This window comes from Mustela putorius, unplaced genomic scaffold (genome assembly GCF_011764305.1).
Source record: "Mustela putorius furo isolate JIRA1106 unplaced genomic scaffold, ASM1176430v1.1 tig00003834_pilon_pilon_pilon, whole genome shotgun sequence".
Lineage (NCBI taxonomy): Eukaryota > Metazoa > Chordata > Mammalia > Carnivora > Mustelidae > Mustela > Mustela putorius.
The window spans coordinates 51,048,210-51,072,943 of record NW_025421987.1 but is presented as its reverse complement, the minus strand read 5'-3'; positions in this window follow the sequence as shown (position 1 = coordinate 51,072,943).

The window sequence follows — 24,734 nt, the reverse complement described above, 5'->3', positions numbered from 1 at the left end:
CAGAGAGCCCAATGTGGGGCTTGATCCCACGACCCCGGGATCATGACCCAAGCCGAAGGCAGAGGCTTTAACCCACTAAGCCACCCAGGCACCCCCCCCCCACCCCGTTCGCCAAATTAAAACACATGGCTAAATCCACATTCAAGGGATGTGGAAAGAAATCCCACTCCTTAATGGAAGGTGCTGTGGACATTTTTTACAATCTATTACATTATTTAACAGATTATTTTTCTTGAGATATGTTTGCTATAGACTGAATGTTTGTGTTCCCCCAAATTCATATGTTGAAACCTAATCCCCAGTGTGATAGTATTTGGACGTGGCTTTTGGGATATGAGTAGGTCGTGAGTGGAGTCCTCACAAATGGCATTGGTGCCCTTTCTCAAGAGACCCCAGAGAGCTCCTCTGTCCTTCCAACATGTAAAATTATTGCAAGAAAACAGCCAACTCTGAATCAGGAAGTGAACCTTCACCAGACACTTAATCTGGCAGTATCTTTATGTTCGACTTTCCAGCCTTCAAAACTGTGAGAAATACATCTCTGTTGTTTATAGTATTCTATAGTCCATAGTATTCTAACACCCCATACTGACTAGGGCAGTGTTATCTATGAAACAGCTTTTTACGTGTGATTTTATTTTCCAATTCTATTTCACTGTATAATTAACTAGTAACTACTTATGGTGCCTCTTAGATATGGTTGGTTTCAATGCGAGACAAGTTCCAAAGAACATGTCACCCTACACCAGAACTAGACAGATACTGTCTTAAGGGAAGCAAAAGAGATAAAGACTCAGTGAAATGTAATAAAATGAGGCCTATTTCCACTCTGAGGTTATTTTTCCTTCTACAAAAGTGTCTGGATAGAGCAGCCCTTGTCAGAGGGGCTTGCTATTTCATGTTCTACATAAATTTTATCCTCGTGATAAGGATCTCTGTCTGAAGAAGAAAATAGCAGGTTTTTGTTTGCAAACTCTCATGCTTAGAATGCATGTTACCCACATCATTCTAGAAAGATGGAATAAAAAATTTGAATGAGTCAGAAGTCGCTCATCTTAAGAGCCATGTACTCCCCCTCAATAATGCAGAAGTAAATGGACCCAAAAAATGTTTATTGGGTAACATCTGTGATAACAGCTGTGGCCTGTGAGAGTCACATATAGAACACCATATTCCTCTGCCTTCCAGAGGACTAAAGGACCTTAATCTACAAACTTCTCCCCAAGTTTTTTGTTGTTATGGTTGTTGTTTTAGGATTTTATTTATTTATTTGAGAGAGAGAGAGAAAGAGAGAGAGAGAGGATGAGCACGGGGAGGGGGAATGGGAGAGGGAGAAGTAGACTCCCCTCTGGGCAGGGAAGCCCAATGCAGGGCTCTATCCCAGGGCCCTGGGATCATGACCTGAGCTGAAGGTAGCCATTTTTTTTTAAGATTTTATTTATTTATTTGATAGAGAGAGATCACAAGTAGGCAGAGAGGCAGGCAGAGAGAGAGAGGAGAAAGCAGGTTCCCTGCTGAGAAGGGAGCCCAATGCGGGACTCGATCCCAGGACCCTGAGGTCATGACCTGAACCAAAGGCAGCGACTTAACCCACTGAGCCACCCAGGCGCCCCTGAAGGTAGCCATTTAATGGACTGAGCCACCCAGGCACCTGCCCTCCCCCCATTTTCTATACTTTGTAACATTCCCTGGGAGACTTCACAAACTTTTAGTGGTAGGATGACCCACTCACCCACAGGGAAAAAAAAAAAAAATATATACACACACACACACACACACACACACACACACACACACACTGAATCTCTTACTACACTGGTGAGAAAAGAATCGGAACCAAGTCAATTTAAAGAAGAAAATTAACATTTTTTACTCCCAAATTTTATCGAGCAATTTCACTTCCAAATTATTTGTCTCATTCAGTTCCTTCTGAGAAACTTACTTGCCTGCAACACATGAAGATACATCTACTTTTCCCTCTCCATGCAGGTCAGTCTGACTGGATGGATCATGCTTTGGCATCACCCAGGCAAAGTACTCAGCCCCTCTAAATTTTATATGTGGTGAAAATACCTACTTAAAGCACAGTCTGGAACATAAAATTAGATACTTTAGTATCTATATCTATATCTATAATGCATGGTACACACAGAATACTTAGTATATATTAGACAGCACTATTACAGCCACATTTAACTGAATGTTGATTGTTCAGATATTGATATATCCACAGTGGAATGTTAGTATATGAAGAAATACTAATACACTGTTCGCAAACTGGCATCTTGCTTGTTCGACCCATTTGTAGAGATATAAACACTTTTTTAGAATTTTATCTGAAGTTATTGGAAGGATGTTAAAATTGAATATTTCTGCTTTTTGTTTTGGCCAGACTTCCAAAGTCAATGCACAAAACATTAAGATTGTAATGCTCACATTCCAGTACAAGTTTCTAAACTATTAGATAGGATATGTTGGAAAAAATAAACTTGTCTTCCGCTCACAACTTATCAAATGCATCTCATGCAATAAAACAGTTATAGGAGAAAGAGGAAGATTAAGTATAAGCTACAGTGTCTCTTTCCAGTCTCATCCTTTATGATTTGGGCATTAGGGGTCAGAAGCTGGTAAAATTGATCAAGAAGAGACCATGTGGGCATTCTGATACCGGTGAAATTGTTTGAGGGACAAAGTTTAGCTCTACTTTTATAGATGATATGATGCTCTTCTAGCACCGTGAGAACTAGGAGCTCTGACAGCACCTACACCCAGTGAGTGTCCTTGGTATGAACATCGACATTCCCATAACAGGTTATAGCATAGCTGAAGTTTCCTCAGATGATTTTAGAGATAGAAATGGAAGCAAGAGCACAAGAATCAGAGAACAGCATACACTGGGGGAACTAACAGGGAAAGACTGCTTTGGAAAACACATGGAGTATTGTCTGGCCTGACTCGATAACATTATGAGGAGTGGCTGGGAAAATAGGGACATTCTGCTAATACCTGGTAGGAAGGTATTGAGCCAGCAGGTATTTGAGTTAAGTATTGTTGTTATTGTTATTGATACTTTAAAGAGTATTTGATTTCTATCAGTTATTGAAAGTAACAGCTATGTGAACTAGAGTGCCTCATTTTTCTCAATTGTTGAATATGTGAATATGTGGGACTCACCTATACTCACAAAATTATCTACCAATGAATACATTTGATAGGGAGAAAATGAGATTTTTAATTGCCTTACAGAACCAGTCCAACAGAGTTTGAGAACAAGCTGACAGGAATTTAAAAATGTACCTCAAAATAAGATGTTATTGTGCATAAAAATATATTACCTGTTAGCCTCACCAACTATGTGTGTAGATATGACACCCTATCACTTTCTGAGAAAAGTAGATGATGCTAGAAAATATCTTCTAAGTCGTCCACTGTAATAATTCATGGAGAGGTGAATGCTTCCATTTTTGGGAAACCCCAGTGCTCCTGGTTATTAACTTCTGGCCATTCATTACAATAGTGGTCCTCAAACTTTAGCATGCATCAGAATCATTTGGAGGGATTATTAAAACTCAGAGTGCTGCACCCCAACCCCAAAGTATCTGATTCCATAAGTCTTGGTAATAATTTGAATTTCTAACAAGTTCTCAGGTGAAGCTACTGCTACTGCTGAGGGGGACTTTGAAAACTTTTGCACTAAAATAAATTTCACCTAGATTTCTCTAACCTGCTAAAGGGACCAAGTTGAGAAGATTATGAAGGCCTACTGAACATTTTAGAGGATCACTGGAATCATCCTATCTTCAAGCATCATAGCTGGGAGTCTTCAAGTATATCCTATAGAATGCATCATTGATTTAATAAAACCATAACAATTATGTCAGCTCACAGGAATCATCACTGGGAGCCTTTCCATCTCTACCAAGAACTTCGATATTTATTGCCTTTGAATGGGCATCTGAGATGTCAACTTTGCTGGCCATTTCTATCTTTGAATGACTGTGTTCTCAGAACTGTTCCACAACTATCATGTAGGAATCATCATCCCTAGCTATGCAATTGGATCAGTAGGTATCTGTTCCACGAGCAAATTATTCAGGATAATTTTGGACAATTATCAGTACTGAAACTCCTAGATGACTAGAGAAGTTGGGTTTTGGATTAGTTTGGCCTAGTGTGGATTCCATACATTTATAACCAAGAGTCTACTGAATGACTATCCTTTGTCTAGGCAAAAGAGTCACCTTTGTTTTTGTGCAGATAAGGAACACACTGGTAGTATACCACTGCTTTCTTATTTTTTATGTGAGAAAAACAAATGCTAGAATCAATATGGTTATAACTGCACACACTTCTTGGGCTAATATATCCTAGTTATGTATACCAATATAACCTGGATGTCACTGTCTGGAATTTAATTTTGACACAACATCAGAAATTGTTGTAGATGGTCACTTCATGACTATATATGTATCAGGTACATGTGACCATCCTATACCACTAGTACTAGTGTAAAATGCTTGAAGTCATCAAAGCAGATCTTCTTTAACTCCCTACTTTTCCATCAACAAATTTATTTGAATTCACAGTCATACTTTCTTGTTTTGGTTTGGTCACAAAAGAAGAGGCACCTACTTTTCTTTCCCATCGAAAAGGCAACCAAACAACTGGTGTTCTGGATGCTTTCACCCTCTCAAATCATCCTACCCACTCAATGACTCCTTTCTCTCCTTTATCTTCAATCTCCCTCTCTAGAGCAGAATGTTACTCAAAGTGTGGTCTTTGAATCAGCAACATTAATATAATCTGGGAGCTTCTTAACAAGACAAATTCATAGGTTCTACTCTAGACTTAACTGTTTTGAAAAATTCTCAGGTAATTTTGTCACTCAAGTATGAGAGGTACTATAATAGTGCAGTGGCTCTCAGACTTATCTACACATTGGAATCACTTGAGAGCTTAAGAAGCTATTGATGCTTTGGACCTATCTCCAGAGATTTATTTCATTCATCAGATACAGCCTGGGTTCTGGATTTTTTTTAATAGATTTTTCTTAAGAGCAATTTTAAGTTCATGGCATAGAAATTTCCCATCTGCCTTCTGCCCCCACATACACACAGGAATTTTTCAAAGTTCTCCAGGTGATTTTCATGTATAGTCAAGTTTAGGAACTACTCTCAAAGATACTTTTTTTTAATCAGTATTTAAATAGCATTTCTTATTTTCCTCAAATTCCCTTCAATCATATATCTACCTCTAAAACTTTTGTTGTTCTTTCATATATAAACTTGAATATTTTCTTTCTCCACTTCCTTATCTCCTATTTACAACCCAGTTCACCGTGATTCTCCTTCATTTCCACCATTTTCTTATGGTGGAAAAAGCAAAAGATACTTTTAAACCTTACCTTACTTGACTGCTCTGGGCATTTGGTGCTGATTCCTGAACTCTGCCCTTTCATTGGTTTCCAGATAAACCAATATCTCATTTATTCTCAGTCTCTTAGACTTCCTCCTGTGTCTATCCCTTAAATGCTGATGTTCCTCAAGTTTACATTTCAGGCTCTCTTCTGGACTATCTAGTTGCCACATGGCAAGAAAACTGGGGTTATACAGAGAATTTTTTTTAATTAACCTTTAATGGATTAATGAATAGCATGTGAATAATCTAAAAAGTCAAACACAGATAAAGACTTAGAGGTTTCTGGCTATGCTGCATTTTCCACAAAAACAAACAAAAATAGCTCATTGGTGTTAGGGCAAATTTAATGTTAAAACCTGTTTAACTACTAGGGCCTGCTTAGCCAGAGTGACTCCATATTGCCTAGGTAGCATATTGTTGTTTACATATTGTTTACATCCATGGACGTCATTCCAGGAATAAACGCATCCCAGTAGTTCCATTGGTTCTGGGTATCAATTCTGGGAGTAAATAGAAGCCACGTATCTTGAGGTCTGCAGTTATGCTCTATAAAACCAGCCTGTGAGATCAGGATGGGGTTGCTCTCTTTGGAGGCAGCCCTGGTCAGTCAGTCTGACTTCTAATGGTTGGCATAGAATAAAGCTTTGCATAACTTTCACTTTGTCTCAGTCTCATTCCTTTGATAATGGACCTCAACAGTTGGGATTTTTGTTTGGAATTTCATTGAACCCACAGATCAATTTGAGGATAAATATACTTTAACAATATTAAAACATCCAACCTGGGAACATGGTCTATCTGTCTTTTATGTAGGTCTTTATTTCTGTCACGTAGGTTTTATATTTACCAGAACAGAGATTTTATGAATTTTTTCTTTTTTTATTAGATATTTGATTTTTGGTGATAATTGTTTTGGTGCTGTTGTACATGGCATCTTTTAAATTAAATTTTCTAATTTTTGTTTCTAGTATATGGAAATACAAATCATTTTGTGTATATTAATTTGTATACTATCACCTTGATAAATTTACTTACTAGTTTTAATAGTTTCTTTGTAGAGTCTTTTGAGTTTTTTATACATATAATTGTCATTGGTCAATAAAAATAATTATACTTTACAGTTCCCAATCTATGGATTTCCTTTTTTCTTGCTTTTTTGAATTGGATAGGGCCTCCCATATTATGGCAAATAAAAGTACTGGCAGTAGATTTCTTTGCTTTTTTCCCAACTTTCCTTAAGGGGAAATTTTTTGATATTTCATTCATATATAATTAGCTCTAGGTTCTTGCAGCTACTCTTAGTGAGACTGAAAAAGTTTAACTCTTATTTCTAAATTGCTGAGATTTTTACCAATTTTAATTTAATTATATATGACTTTTATGCATCTGGTGATAAGGTAATGTGATTTTCTCTTATTATGATAGGGTAGTGAGCCACATTGATTGACTTGGGATGACAAGCATAATGTTTTATTTGGTTTTGCTTAGTTATATTAGTTCTGTTAAAGATATTTACACCTGTGTTCATAAGTGATTTTAGTCTGTAATTTTCTTGTCTTAAAATATTCCTATTATGGAATCGGGACTAAAATCAGCAGTCTGCTGATAAATGTCCAATCATTGCTTTCCAGGAAAATAAAAGACCTTTGTTTATAGTGATTGATATTACCTTGGTGAACATATTCCCATGAGAGCTGATTTCAGTCTATCAATGTGATGTCACAGAACGCAGAGTTGGAAAGAGATGCTTGCAACTGGCTCTTCTTAGCCTTTGTAAGCTGGCTTCAGCATGTATCTGTTCTGACCTTAAAAAATAAATAAATAAACAAGTTGGGACTTGTTCTATCATACTTTATACTCTGAAGCAATTGGTGTAATACTGGCATTTCTCTACCTGCTTTAAATCTTTATTAGCAGTGACTAGGTTTTGAGTAATTAGTATGACCTTATGGTTCCTGAAATATATATTTTTTCTTTTTTTTAATGTAAAAGAAATTGCTCTTTTCTACAAAAAGCATATCCTGAGCTGCACAGTATCAATAGACGCTCATAGTTAGTATGTAAATGCCATATTGTCATATTTCAGGAGAAAGAAAATCAAATGAAGAAAAAGACAAAAAGAATCTTTATGATCCCACTACTTGACAAGTACATCTGTAGCTGGCTAAATAATTAGCAGTGAATTTTGTCAAATGCTATTGGAGAAAGATTTATGTTAATAGTGGTTCATTTTGTCTTATGCTAGGACACTGGTTTAATCAGTGGCTCACTTTCTCTTTAGCTAAAACATTAGCTAAATCACATTGGGAAAATAAAACCCAGAGGTAAAAACTAATTGGAAATACTGCTTTTAGGTAATGAAGCACATATGTATCCATTTGGGGGATTCATTAAGTTTTAGTTTGGGGAAGTTTTCCCTCACCTGAAAATTGCATAATTACGATTGAGATATACAAGTACCAAAATATGACTACAAGGGAAATTTGGCATTGCATTTCTTCAAACATTTCATTAAAATTTTACTAAATTTTAGGGGTCCAAAAATTAAAAAAAAAGATGAACAAGACTGTATTTCACTACTTAAGGAGCCTAGTAAGGGACAAACACATTTAAACCAATAACAACTCCTAACAGGTACTAAGGGAAATTAATAAGATTTACATAAAGTTCTATAGGAACATAATGAGAGAACAATATATTCTTTCTAGGTGGGAGACAAAGTCTATCCACAGTGTTATTGTCTATCTCACTCTCTTTCTCTCCCCTACTCCCCAATCCACAGATTTAGTATTTTGAAGATCAATTTAAAGAAGGGTCAAAGTATCCCTTCAGTAAACCAGAGGAAGTTACTTTTCTTCCAAAACCTACAGTTTGCTAGGAAGTTTGCTTAAGCCAAATGACGGGGCATCCATTCCCAGCAGGATATCTTTCTTTGGAGAACTCCAGAAGCATCACCATTGGTGAATAGCACCTCAGCCACAAGTGAGTACTGCACATTCAAGGTCAATGAGTACCATTCTCATAGGAAAGAGATAGCTGATATCTGAGAGATGAAGCTATTTTACTAATCATGAGAAGAAATCAGTCTCAAAATTGTCTAAAATGATCTTGCTTATTGATTAGGATTGGTTTTATTGTGCCTTCAAACATGAAGAGTGTTAAAAGTTGAGATATTTTCCAGGAGCAGGACCAGCTGCATAATTTGCTGGGTCCAATGCAAACCAAAATGCAGTGTCACTTATTCAAATGCCAGTAAAATTTCAAGATGGCAGTAGCAGTACATTAAACCAAGCACAGGGCCCTTTATAACTGCATTGTTCCCAGGCCCATGAAGCCAGTCCTGAACACAGGGCAATATCACTTTACACATTGGAGCAAGCTAAATCTTTGTCATTTGGTCTAGAATGGGAAACCACAAGCTTTGAAATGAAGCAAATGCATGTCTGAATACCACTTCAATCACATGTTACATACTGGATGTTGGGTAAGTTATTAAATTTTCCATGTTCCTCACTAAAATGTGGCCATACAAATTAAAACTTCCAGGGCACCTGGGTGGCTCAGTGGGTTAAAGCCTCTGCCTTCTGCCTGGGGTCCTGGGATCGAGCCCCACATCAGGCTCTCTGCTCTGTGGAGAGCCTGCTTCCTCCTCTCTCTCCGCCTGACTCTCTGCCTACTTGTGATCTTTCTCTGTCAAATAAATAAATAAAATGTTTAAAAAAAAAAGCAACAACAACAACAAAAAACAAATTAAAACTTCCATTGCAAGTTCCAATAATATATATGAATATATATGTGCATTTTTCTCTAGTGAGTTTACAAATAATTAAAAGTATTATAAAAAATAGTTTGTGCAAATTAGTGGCTTCACAATATTGTTGTTAGTTTTAGAAAAATAATTATGTTAAATTAAAACAATCCATTCTTTTTTTTAATTTCCTTGTCTATTGATGACATCCTTCATTTTAGTTGTGAGCTGCCAATCACAAGTTAGATCATTCGAAAAATCATTTAAAGATCAGGTTCTTAAATATTTAAAGTTATAGAATTAAGATTAAGAACATAACAGCATGTGAATTCTATATATTCTGCATATTATATTCTTTATTATAACATCTCACCATTATTTTAGGTACTCATAGATTAATTTAATTTACATTGCATTCAATAATTTAAAAAATCACTTGCTGAAATACTATGATATTGTCATAAAAAGAGACACATAGATCAGTGGTACAAAATATAGAGCCAAGAAATACACTCACACAAATAAGGTCAATTAATTTATGACAAAGAAGCCAAGAATAAAAATGGACAGATTCTGCAATAAATGATGCTAGGAAAACTGGACGGCTACATAAAAAAAGAATAAAACTGAACCACAGTCTTAAACCATATACAAATATTAACTGAAGATAGATTAATGTCTTGAATGTAAGACCTGAAACTAAAACTCCTAGAAGAAAACATTAGTGGTTAAGCTTTTGACATTCATCTTGGTTATCCTTTGGATTTGACACCAAAAGAAAATAAACAAACAAACAAACAAAGTGGTGGGGGAGGGGCCGCCTTAGTGGCTCAGCTGATAAGTGGCTGCCCCTCTGCTCAGGTCATGATCCCAGGGTCCTGGGATGGAGCCGCTTAGGGCTTCCAGCTCAGCGGGAAGCCTGCTTCTCCCTCTCCCACTCCTGCTTGTTTCCCTCTCTCACTGTCATTCTTCCTCTCTGTCAAATAAATAAATAAATAGACCTTTAAAAATTAATAAATAAAAATAAATAGGTGGGACTACATCAAACTACAGAGCTTCTGCACAGCAAAGGAAACCATTAACAAAATGAAAAGGTAACCTACTGAATGGGAGAAAATATTTAAAAATCAAATATCTGATAAGAAATCAGATTAAAGGGGGCAAAATTAGCCCAATGGTAAGCAGAAGGAAGAGGATAAAAAGACAAGTACAGACAGAAAATATTTGGGAACCACATATTCAACAAAGAACCATAGAATATATAACGAAGTCTCAAAACTCAACAGTAGAAAAAGAATACAATCAGAAAATGATAAAAGACATGAAGATACTTCACTGAATACATACAGATGGCAAGTAAACTTATGAAAAGATAGATGTTCAACATGATTAGCACTAGGAAATGCAAATTAAAACTACCATAAGATATTATTGTATACCTATTAGAATGCCCAAAATAAAAATGGTTATCACATGAAATGTTGGCAAAGGGAAGCACCTGGGTGGCTCAGTCAATTAAGCATCCACCTTCAGCTCAGATCATGATCCCAGGGTCCTGGGATAAAGTCCCATGTCGGGCTCCCTACTCAAAAGGTAATCTGCATACTGCCTCTCCTTCTTTCCCCTCTCCCTCTGCTCATGCTCTTGTCTCTGGCTTCCTCTTTCTCAAATAAATATATAAAATCATAAAAAAAAGAAAAAAGAAATGTTGGCAGAGACCAAGAGAAACTATCATTGATAAATTTACATTGTATATAAAATGTTATAGACACTCTGGAAAAACTTGGCAGTTTCTCAGAACAAAACATACAACTACCACAGCATCTAGGGCATTTACAGCAAAGAAACAAATATATGTTCACACGAAAGTAGTAGAAGCTTTATTCATTACAGCCAAAAACTGAAACTAGCTCAGCTGTCCTTCAACAGATGAATAGTTGGGGCACCTGGGTGGCTCAGTCAATTAAGTGTCTGCCTTCGGTTTAGGGCATGATCCCAGGATCCTGGGATTGAGCCCCACATGGGGCTCCTTGCTCAGCAGGGAGCCTGCTTCTCCCTCTCGCTCTGTGTGTTCTCTCTCAATGAACACGCACATGTTCTCAAATAAATCAATAAAATCTTTAAGGAAAAAAAAGACTAAAAGAATAGATGAGTAGTTAAGAGCAAATGGGGTGGTACATGCAGAAATTGTAATATTACTCAGCAAAAAAAGAACCATGGATGTATGTGCCTTTGATGGATTTCCAGGGAATTAGATTGAGTAAATAAAGGTCCCCAAAAGTCAATATCCCCAAAGATCACACACTGCATGATTCCATTTTTACAACACTTTTCAAAAAATGAAGTTTTAGAAATGGACATTAGATCCCTGGCTTCTAGTGTTTGTGAGGGGGAAAAGGTATATGGTTCAACTGGAAGGAGGTGAGCATGGTTATACAGGGGCAATATGAGGGATACTTGTGAAAATGGAATGTTCAGTATCAAGACTGTGTTACTGGATATACACACCTACAATGCTGATAAAATTATATAACTAATCCCCCACACAACACACACACACGTGTGCGCACACATGCACCTGTAAGTAAAGCTGGAGAAAATTAAGTAAGATAAATTGTATCAATGTCAATATCCTGGATGTGGTATTATACTACTTTTTTAAAAATGGGTGAAGTATTTAAGGATTTATCTAAATTATTTTTTTACAACTGCATGTGTATCTACTATTATCTCAACAAAATTCATTTAAAAATGATTCCTGTAACTATCTCTCCTAGAGACTATACAGAGGAACTTTGAGGTTAGATTAGACTGCTGCTAGAGAAATATGATATAAAAAGTCTCCCAGCCCAATACTACCTCCTAGCCACATTCTATAGCCCATCTAAACTATACAACAATCTTAACCAACTGAGCCACCCAGGCGTCCCAAAACTATACAACAATCTTATGAAAAACCGTAACACCATTCTTCGATGCAAGAATTGAGTTACAATTTACAGGGGTCCTGGGATCGAGCGCGGTATCCGGCTCTCTGCTCAGCAGGAAGCCTGCTTCCTCCTCTCTCTCTGCCTACTTGTGATCTCTGCCTCTCCAATAAATAAATTAAAAAAAAAAAAAAGAATTGAGTTTCAGAAACATTATGTACCTTTCCAAACGTTGCCTGGAGATAGAGTTGACATCTGAACCTGGAACCTTCTAAACACAAAGTCTGTTATCTAACTACACAATACTGCATGCTGATACAAGCAGCATTAAATCACTCTAGATTTCATAGGGACAAACACTGTTTACTATTCTCATGTTATTTTCTTAATTAATTTTAATTTTAGTAGACTAAGACTGTGGAAAATATGTGCCTTTTATGTAAATGCTTCAAATCATGTTAATGTTTCTTAAATAAAGGGGTGTGTGTGTGTGTGTCAATGGGCTCCTAATGGTGGTGGTAATACTCTTAGTTTAACAGTTGCCCCAAATTATGATAATTAGACCTATTAGTCAAGGTGTGTCAGATTCCCAAAAGGTTTCAGTGCATCGAAATTGTCGAAATTGTCTACAAAAGGCTGCAGTTCTAACCAGCATGGACTGTTTATCATAACAAAAATCCAGTGGTTTTGAGAAGTAGGGATATTGTAGGGAGTGCTAAGGTCCTGTGATATGATGATTTTTACTATGAATTGGCACAGACCAAACTAAAGTCAAAATGAGCTATTTGCCTTTTTTTTTTTTTTTTTTTTTTTTAAAGAAACAAAACCCTCCTCTTCTTCGGCAAAGCCCCAGTATCTGAGTGATAAAGGCAGAGATACAGGGGATAAAACACACCTCTAGCAAACAAACAAGCAACACAGAACTTCCACCAGGACATTGTATTTGTTTGTTTCTTCCTGATTGGACAATTGGTAGCTTTAGAAGCTTTGAAAAGCTAAACATGAATATATTTTTAATGATGGGGGGTAGTCATAAATGACTAGTTTCAAGAACAGAAGGAAACAGGTGATAATACTTTAAGTCACAGAAGCATCAATATCGAAGGTGATGAAATTCTTGCTTAATGATCAGTGAATCTAGTTTTAGAGAGGCTCTATCACTCTTGTAGTTCTTGTAGTTCTCTACTAGGTAGTTAGAAAAGAAAATCATGGTTCTATCACATACATCTAACACTCCCACACCTTTTCTTCCCTATCCTTCCATCCCCCTCTCTCAGCCCCTTCACTCAGATAAACTAAGGTTCAAAAACAAGATGGGTGCCACCAAGTGGCAGATGCATACATCTGCACAAAAGAAGAAAAAAGTCTTCATGAAAAGTGATAAACACAAAATTGAGTAAGTTTAGGGGCGCCTGGGTGGCTCAGTGGGTTAAAGCCTCTGCTTTCGGCTCAGGTCATGATCCCAGGGATTGAGCCCCACATCAGGCTCTCTGCTCAGTGGGGAGCCTGCTTCCTCCTCTCTCTCTCTGCCTGCCTCTCTAACTACTTGTGATCTCTGTCTTTCAAATAAATAATTGAAAAAAAAAATTGAGTAAGTTTAAAAGAAAAATAATTTCATTATCAAAGTAAAAAATTCATTCAAAAATATTATTAAAAATATAGTTAGAAGAGTTTTGTTGAAATGTCCAATTATTTCACGTATTAGCATGGAAAAGAGAGGTAAAAGCCCCAGGTAATCCCTCTCTAACTAGATGCTATACTATTATCTGCCCCACTGCCCTTTTTCTAGAAACTGCATATCTATTCATGGATATGGACCACAGTTCATCTAGAAGTTACTACAGTACTTAATTTCTAGGCCCTACACCAGAATAATCAAATCAGAGTCTCTTTGGTTAGAGCCTATATTTAAAAAAAAAAAAAAAAAATCAGACTAAAGGTAAGGGGCAGCTAGGTTAGAAAATCATGATTCTAGACAGACGTTGAGGCTCAAATGCATTTCCATGTGGAGCTTGGAAGATACCCCAGTATCCCTCCAATTAATTACTCTTAACTAAGACAGTTTCTTTGCCAAAATTTTAGAATACACCATGAGTACTGCAGAGAGAAATAGCAAAGCAAATAGCAAATATAAACCACTTTAATGCAACATTACATTTTAATAAGCTAGTTCAAAAAGAAATTTGTCATATACTTACTTTGTGATTCTTTTGACCAGAACTTTTAAAAAATAAGGGAAAAGACATTGTAGTTCTATATGAATATATAAAATACATATAACTGAATTTGTGGAGGAGTCTAAGTTTCAGACCCAATGGATGCTATACTTCATTTTTATAAACAAAACAAAACAAAACCTTGTTTACAGAACATAAGTTAATGGCAGAGTCCAAACAAAAACCCTTTTACCATACTGGGCTGCTGTAGCATATAAGTAGTTGGAGAAAGTGTCACATTATTTTTCACCTACATTTTTATCTATATTTTTATTCACTAGCCACATTATCTTAGAGATAATGTTAAATGAGGAGAGAAAGAACTGACAGGGTAATAAAGGAGAAATAAACATTTTCTTTGGTCCTTATTAGTGCAACAGGGAATTTAGCTTCAGATTATACTACGAGGAGTCCAAATTTGTCTTGGCTCAGTAGATTTTCAAAATACATTCACATATACTTTTTCATCTGATCCAAATGCTTTAATAACAAACTGTTCGTATATGTCTTCATTTAAACATATTTGCAATATATGGGATTCTAAATCTGTTTTTCCTATCATTTTCACCCTTTGTATCATCCTTGTCTAGTTGCAGTTTCCAATAACTTCTTTCTCTTTTCCTCTGAGCATCTGTTGCCAGGGGACTTCAACATAGATAACAGAATTTGAGACTCTTCCCCCAACAATTTATTTCTGCTTTCTCCATGAGTATAAGATAATACATTCCCAGAATTTGTCCTCTAGAGACCAATGCCAACTGTTGCTTCCTAAGTGTGATTTAGGTTTCCCAGATGTTAATGAAACTCATGTTTTCATCAAATCTACCTACCCTATATATGGGAACCATGTGCACTCTCATAGGTTTCACTTTATGGGAAAATGACCATCAAAAATTTATTTTTAAATGTACCCCTTTTTCTGACAAGAATTTTCTTCCAAGTGTTGATTTTGTTAGATTTACTTGAAAATTTCTTTTGGCTTCTTTTTTCCCTTTCAAACCTTAGGCCAAAGTTTTATCTTTTTCTTTCTTTGATAAGCTTCTTATATTTCTTCTGGCATTTGCTGTAGTTTTTTAATACACTAGAGGATTTAACCAGTTTTGACACAATTTCTTTTTACCTTATTTTTATAAACTCCTTCTATTTAACTTGTTCCAGAATTCTCTAAATCCCAGGTAGGAAGGCGCAGTATTGCATCACTCAGGTCTGTTATAAATCACTACTCTTTTTTCCCAACTGAGGAAGAATTATAGTTATACGTGCAAAGAGTATCTTTACATGGTTCAGACTGTGCCTATGTCCCCCAATTTGCTTGGTCAAGAAGATAATCATACTGGCTATTGTCAATCTAACATTTCTTTAATATAAACAATAAAGAGGCCTACATGTCACCTACAGTCACCATGCCTCCATTCTTTAATGAGCTTACTAATTTTTCTCATGTTAACAGAGAAATCAGTTACTTTCTACTTTAAGGTCCTCTCTGTTTATTGGTTCATCTGCATAACTTAACATCTTTCACAACAGACATTACCTTGAAATCAGAATCACCAGTTAGTAGTTCTTTCCTGAAATATGGTTGTTACACATTTTGTTTAGTTGGTCATTGTTATTTTTTTATAGTACTTTTCAATTATCTTGAATATACCATGAAAAACAGCAAAGGAAATTTTTTCTCTCAGTTCTCAAGGTTGTTTAGAACTCTATAGTGAATGGGCTCATGCACCACTTTACTTTTCTTGTGAAAAACTCTTTAGCATAGACCACGTAAGGTTTTTGGTTTTTGCTATTATTTTGTTTCATTGCCTCATTCTAATGGTTTATACCCTAAAATAAATACCACTTGTTTCTGCCCTGGTTTTCTGTCCTGTTAAAATTTCTCTTTTGATGAAATTTTAATGTGTCTGTAGCTTTATGGTTTTCTGCTAACCTTTATTTGTTTATTTTTCAAGACCTAGAGAAATAAACATTGACAGATGGGGAATTCTTTCATCTTCTTATAGACAGATTCACTGTTTTTTTATTTTTGTTTAGATTTTATTTATTTGACACACAGAGAGAAGTACAGTGAGAGAGGGAATAAAAGCAGGGTGAGTGGGAGAGGGAGAAGCAGTTTCCCGCTGAGCAGGAGGCTTCATGCCAGGCTCAATCCCAGGACCCTAGGATCATGATCTGAGCCAAAGGCAGACACTTAATGACTGACTCACCCAGGCGTACCCTTGATGTACTGTTTTCAAACTGCCTAAAACTTGTCCAAAATTTGTAGACAAGAAAGATTTTAATGTACTCTTCTACTGAAGGAAAACTATTGTGTTAAAATTGAAGAAATTGTTTATACTGTTAGCTCAGAAATGATCACCAAGTAATCTAAACAGAACACAGAAGTAATCAAACTAAGCAAGCTAGAAAAAAGCAAAAGAAAAGTGTCCTTTCCAATAATTCTTTTAAAAGGCCTTTATTCAACTGTGAAATATTCATCAAGTGCTTATTAATCATCTACTGTGCCAGAACTGTACAATTCCCCAGACACAGATTGGAGGAAGCTGTCCTTATGGGGTTTGCAGGCCTTTCTCTTTCAATCTTCACATAGATGTCTTGAAATATGAAATTTGGCATTATAATACCAATAATACATAAGAATAAAGACTCAGTGTCTTATCCATGGCAAAATGGAAGCTCAAACATCCATATTCCTTTTGGGCAATTTTTCATATACAAAAATGTAATTTTTTTGGTCATTTTTAAAAAGCAATGCTATCAAGATATTAAGAATAACCCAAAAAATGGATTGGAAGAACAAATATTGTTAAAATGTCTGTGCTACCTAGAGCGATCTATACATTCAGTGTAATCTCTATCAAAATACCATCAACTTTTTTTGCAGAGCTGAAACAAATAATCCTAAAATTTGTATGGAATCAGAAAGGACCCTGAATAGCCAGAAGAATGTTGAAAAATAAAACCAAAGCTGGAGGCATCACAATCTCTGAACTCAAGCTCAATTACAAAGCTGTGACCATCAACACAATATGGTGCCAGCATAAAAACAGACACACAGATAGATGGAACAGAACAGAAAATGCAGAAATGTATCCTCAACTCTATGGTCAGTTAATCTTCAACAAAACAGGAAAGAATAGCCATGGAAAAAGAATAGTCCCTTCAACAAATGGTGCTCGGAAAATTGGACAGCCACATGCAGAATGAAACTGGACCATTGTCTTAACACCACACACAAAGATAAACTCAAAATGGATGAAAGATCTAAATATGAGACAGGAATCCATCAAAATCCTTGAAGAGAGAGGAGAGAAGATGGCGGAGAAGTAGCAGGCTGAGACTACTTCAGGTAGCAGGAGATCAGCTAGATAGCTTATCTAAAGATTGCAAACACCTACAAATCCAACGGGAGATGAAAGAGAAGAATAGCAATTCTAGAAACAGAAAATCAACCACTTTCTGAAAGGTAAGACTGGCGGAGAAGTGAATCCAAAGCGACGGGAAGATACACTGCGGGGGGAGGGGCTGGCTCCTGGCAAGCGGCGGAGCAACGGAGCACAAAATCAGGACTTTTAAAAGTCTGTTCCACTGAGGGACATCACTCCAGAGGCTAAACCGGGGTGAAGCCCACACGGGGTCATCATGGCCTCAGGTCCCGCAGGGTCACAGAAGGACTGGGGTGTCTCAGTGTCGCAGAGCTTGCAGGTATTAGAACGGGGAAACCGGCTACAGACACAGAGCCAAGGAGTGAGCTCACAGCTTGGGGTTACCTTGAACCGGTCACAGGCTCCGGAAGCTTGAAGCATGGGCGCTGGTCTTTGAGGGTGCACTGAGGAGTAGGGCCCGAGCTCTCGGCTTCTCTGGGCCGGAGACTGGGAGGCCGCCATTTTCATTCCCATCCTCCAGAACTCTACGGAAAGCGCTCAGGGAACAAATGCTAACAAAAGAAAACCCAAGCGGATTACTCAGCCCGGCCCCTAGTAGGGGCGGTGGAATTCTGCCTGGGGCAAAGACACTTGAGAATCACTACAACAGGCCCCTCCCCCAGAAAATCAACAAGAAATCCAACCAGGACCAAGTTCACCTACCAAGGAATGCAGTTTCAATACCAAGGAGAGCAGCAGAATTCCAGAGGAGGAGAAAGCAAAGCATGGAACTCATGGCTTTCTCCCCATAATTCTTTAGTCTTGCAGTTAATTTAATTTTTTTTATCAATTATTTTTTCTCTCTTCTTCTGCTAAATTTTCTTAACTTTTACCTTCTTTTTTAACGTTTTTAACTAGTTTATCTTATATATATATATATTCTTTTCTTTTTTATATTTTTTCTTTATTCATTTTCTTTTTTTAATTGTTTCTTTTTTTTTATCCTTTCTGAACCTCTTTTTATACACTTTCTTCCCCCCACCCATGATTTAGGATCTCTTCTGATTTGGTTAAAGCATATTTTCCTGGGGTCTTTGCCACCCTTTTAGTATTCCTTCATATACTCTTATCTGGACAAAATGACAAGGTGGAAAAATTCACCACAAAAAAAAAGAACAAGAGGCAGTACTGAAGGCTAGGGACATAATCAATACAGACATTGGTAATATGTCAGATCTAGAGTTCAGAATGATGATTCTCAAGGTTCTAGCCAGGCTCGAAAAAGGCATGATAGATATAAGATATTAGAGGAAACCCTCTTGGGAGATATAAAAGCCCTTTCTGGAGAAATAAAAGAACTAAAATCTAACCAAGTTGAAATCAAAAAAGCTATTAATGAGGTGCAATAAAAAATGGAGGCTCTCACTTCTAGGATAAATGAGGCAGAAGAAAGAATTAGCGATATAGAAGACCAAATGACAGAGAATAAAGAAGCTAAGCAAAAGAGGGACAAACAGCTACTGGACCATGAGGGCAGAATTCGAGAGATAAGTGACAGCATAAGACAAAACAACATTAGAATAATGGGGATTCCAGAAGAAGAAGAAAGAGAGAGGGGAGCAGAAGGTATATTGGAGAGAATTATTGGAGAGAATATCCCCAATATGGCAAAGGGAATAAGCACCAAAATCCAGGAGGTGCAGAGAACCCCCCTCATAATCAATAGGAATAGATCCACACCCCGTCACCTAATAGTAAAATTTACAAGTCTCAGTGATAAAGAGAAAATCCTGAAAGCAGCCCGGGAAAAGAAGTCTGTAACATACAATGGTAAAAATAATAGATTGACAGCAGACTTATCCACAGAGACCTGGCAGGCCAGAAAGGCTGGCATGATATATTCAGAGCACTAAATGAGAAAAACATGCAGCCAAGAATATTATATCTAGCTAGGCTATCATTGAAAATAGAAGGAGAGATTAAAGGCTTCCAGGACAAACAAAAACTGAAAGAATTTGCAAACACCAAACCAGCTCTACAGGGAATACTGAAAGGGGTCCTCTAAGCAAATAGAGCCTACAAGAGGTAGAACAGAAAGGAACAGAGACAATATACAGTAACAGTCACCTTACAGGCAATACAATGACACTAAATTCATATGTCTCAATAGTTACCCTGAATGTTAATGGGCTAGATGCACCAATCAAAAGACACAGGGTATCAGAATGGATAAAAAAATAAAACCTATCTATATGTTGCCTCCAAGAAACTCATTTTAAACCTGAAGACACCTCCAGATTTAAAGTGAGGGGGTGGAAAAGAATTTACCATGCTAATGGACATCAGAAGAAAGCAGGAGTGGCAATCCTTATATCAGATCAATTAGATTTTAAGCCAAGACTAAAATAAGAAATGAGGAAGGACACTATATCATACTCAAAGGGTCTGTCCAACAAGAAGATCTAACAATTTTAAATATCTATGCCCCCAACGTGGGAGCAGCCAACTATATAAACCAATTAATGACAAAATCAAAGAAACACATCGACAATAATACAATAATAGTAGGGGACTTTAACACTCCCCTCACTGAAATGGACAGATTATCCAAGCAAAAGATCAACAAGGAAATAAAGGCCTTGAATGACACACTGGACCAGATGGACATCACAGATATATTCAAAACAATTCATCCCAAAGCAACAAAATACACATTCTTCTCTAGTGCACATGGAACATTCTCCAGAATAGATCACATTCTGGGTCCTAAATCAGGTCTCAACCAGAATCAAAAGATTGGGATCATTCCCTGCATATTTTCAACCCACAATGCTCTGAAGCTAGAACTCAACCACAACAGGAAATTTGGAAAGAACCCAAATACATGGAGACTAAAGAGCATCCTTCTAAAGAATGGATGGGTCAACCAGGAAATTAAAGAAGAATTGAAAAAATTCATGGAAACAAATGATAATAAAAACACAATGGTTCAAAATCTGTGGGACACAACAAAGGCAGTCCTGAGTGGAAAATATATAGCGGTACAAGCCTTTCTCAAGAAACAAGAAAGGTCTGAATTACACAACCTAACCCTACACCTAAAGGAGCTGGAGAAAGAACAAGAAAGAAACCCTAAGCCCAGCAGGAAAAGAGAAATCATAAAGATCAGAGCAGAAATCAATGAAATAGAAACCAAAAAAACAATAGAACAAATCAACGAAACTAGGAGCTGGTTCTTTGAAAGAATTAATGAGATTGATCAACCCCTGGCCAGACTTATCAAAAAGAAAAGAGAAAAGACCCAAATAAATAAAATCATGAATGAAAGAGGAGAGATCACAACTAACACCAAAGAAATACAGACAATTATAAGAACGTACTATGAGCAACTCTACGCCAACAAATTTGACAATCTGGAAGAAAAGGTTGCATTCCTAGAGACATATAAACTACCATAACTGAACTAGAAATAGAAAACCTGAAAAGACCCATAACCAGTAAGGAGATTGAAACAGTCATCAAAAATCTCCAAACAAACAAAAGCCCAGGGCCAGACAGCTTCCTGGGGGAATTCTACCAAACATTTAAAGAATTAATTCCTATTCTCTTGAAACTGTTCCAAAAAATAGAAATGGAAGTAAAACTTCCAAACTTATTTTATGAGGCCAGCATCACCTTGATCCCAAAACCGGACAAGGATCCCTTCAAAAAAGAGAACTACAGACCAATATCCTTGATGAACACAAATGTGAAAATTCTCACCAAAATACCAGCCAATAGGATTCAACAGTACATTAAAAGGATTATTCACCACGACCAAGTGGGATTTATTCCAGGGCTGCAAAGTTGGTTCACCATCCACAAATCAATCAATGTGATACAACACATTAATTAAAAAAAGAAAAAGAATCATATGATACTCTCAATAGATGCTGAAAAAGCATTTGACAAAGTACAGCATCCCTTCCTGATCAAAACTCTTCAAAGTGTAGGGATAGAGGGCACATACCTCAATATTATCAAAGCCATCTATGAAAAACCCACTGCAAATATCATTCTCAATGGAGAAAAACTGAAAACTTTTTTGCTAAGGTCAGGAACACGGCAGGGATGTCCATTATCACCACTAGTACTAGAAGTCCTAGCCTCAGCAATCAGACAACAAAAGGAAATTAAATGCATCTAAATCGGCAAAGAAGAAGTCAAACTATCACTTTTTGCAGACGATATGATACTATATGTGGAAAACCCAAAAGACTCCACTCCAAAGCCGCTAGAACTTGTACAGGAATTCAGTAAAGTGTCAGGATATAAAATCAATGCACAGAAGTCAGTTGCATTTCTCTACAACAACAAGACAGAAGAAAGAGAAATTAAGAAGTCAATCCCATTTACAATTGCACCCAAAGCTATAAGATACCTAGGAATAAACCTAACCAAAGAGGCTAACAATCTATACTTAGAAAACTAAAGTACTCGTGAAAGAAATTGAGGAAGACACAAAGAAATGGAAAAATGTTCCATGCTCCTGGATTGGAAGAATAAATATTGTGAAAATGTCTATGCTACCTAAAGCAATCTATACATTTAATGCCATTCCTATCAAAATACCATCCTTTTGTTTTTTTTTTTTTTTTCAAAGAAATGGAACAAATAATCCTAAAATTTATATGGAACCAGAAAAGACCTCAAATAGCCAAAGGGATATTGAAAAAGAAAGCCAAAGTTGGTGGCATCACAATTCTGGACTTCAAGCTCTATTACAAAGCTGTCATCATCAAGACAGCATGGTACTGGCACAAAAAGAGACACATAGATCAATGGAACAGAATAGAGAGCCCAGAAATAGACCCTCAACTCTATGGTCAACTAATCTTCGACAAAGCAGGAAAGAATGTCCAATGGAAAAAAGACAGCCTCTTCAATAAATGGTGTTGGGATAATTGGACAGCCACATGCAGAAAAAATGAAATTGGACCATTTCCTTATACCATACATGAAAATAGACTCAAAATGGATGAAAGACCTCTCTATGAGAAAGGAATCTACCAAAATCCTTGAGGAGAACACAGGCAGCAACCTCTTCGATCTCAGCCACAGCAACTTCTTCCTAGGAACATCGCCAAAGGCAAGGGAAGCAAGGGCAAAAATGAACTATTGGGATTTCATCAAGATCAAAAGCTTTTGCACAGCAAAGGAAACAGTTAACAAAACCAAAAGACAACTGACAGAATGGGAGAAGATATTTGCAAACGACACAGATAAAGGGCTAGTGTCCAAAATCTATAAAGAACTTAGCAAACTTAACACTCAAAGAACAAATAATCCAATCAAGAAATGGGCAGAGGACATGAACAGACATTTCTGCAAAGAAGACAACCAGATGGCCAACAGGCACATGAAAAAGTGCTTCATATCACTCGGCATCAGGGAAATACAAATCAAAACCACAATGAGATATCACCTCACACCAGTCAGAATGGCTAAAATTAACAAGTCAGGAAATGACAGATGCTGGCGAGGATGCGGAGAAAGGGGAACCCTCCTACACTGTTGGTGGGAATGCAAGCTGGTGCAACCACTCTGGAAAACAGCATCCTTGAAATGTTGAAAATAGAACTACCCTATGACCCAGCAATTGCACTACTGGGTATTTACCCTAAAGATACAAACGTAGTGATCTGAAGGGGCACGTGCACCTGTATGTTTATAGCAGCAATGTCTACAATAGCCAAACTATGGAAAGAACCTGGATGTCCATCAACAGATGAATGAATAAAGAAGTCGTGGTATATATATACAATGGAATACTATGCAGCCATCAAAAGAAATAAAATCTTGCTATTTGTGACAATGTGGATGGAACTAGAGGGTATCATGCTTAGTGAAATAAGTCAATCAGAGAAAGACAACTATCATATGATCTCCCTGATATGAGGAAGTGGAAATGCAACAGGGGGTGAAGGGGGTAGGAGAAGAATAAATGAAACAAGATGGGATTGGGAGGGAGACAAACCATAAGTGACTCTTAATCTCACAAAACAGACTGAGGGTTGCTGGGGGGAGAGAGGTTGGGAGGACATTGAGGAGGGTATGTGGTATGGTGAGTGCTGTGAAGTGTGTAAACTTCACACTTCACACTTTTTTATAATATAAAAAATATATTATATGTTTATTTAAAAAAAAATCCTTGAGGAGAACACAGACAACAACCTCCTCAACCACAGCTGCAGCATCTTCCTCCTAGACACACCACCAAAGACAAGGAAAGCAAGAGGAAAAATGAACTATTGGGACTTCATCAAGATCAAATCTTTTGCACAGCAAAGGAAACAGTCAACAAAACCAAAAGATAACTGACAGAATGGGAGAAGATATTTGCAAATGACATATCAGATAAAGGGTTAGTATCCAAAATCTCTAAAGAACTTATCAAACTCAACCCCCAAGGAACAAATAATCCAATCAAGAAATGATTGAGCAGAAGATATGAACAGACATTTCTGCAAAGAAGACATCCAGATGGCCAACAGACACATGGAAAAATATTCAAAATCACTTAGCTTCAGGGAAATACAGATCGAACCCACAATGAGATACCACCTTACACCAGTCAGAATGGCTAAAATTAACAAGTTCGAAAATGACAGTTGTTGGCGAGGATGCAGAGAAAGGGGAACCCTCCTACAGTGTTGGTGGGAATGCAAGCTGGTATAGCCACTCTGGAAAACAGTATGGAGGTTCCTCAAAAATAGAGCTAGCTACACTATAGCCCACCAATTGCACTACTGGGTATTTACCTCAAAGATACAAATGTAGTAATCCAAAGGAGCACATACACCCCAGTGTTTATAGCAGCAATGTCCACAACAGCCAAACTAAGGAAAGAGCCCAGATTTCATTCAACAGAGAATAGATAAAGAAGATACCCAATGGAATACTATTCAGTCATCAAAAAGGTGAAATCTTGGGGTGCCTGTGTGGCTCAGTCATTAAGCATCTGCCTTCAGCTTAGCTCATGATTCCAGGGTCCTGGGATCAAGCCCCACATCAGGTTCCC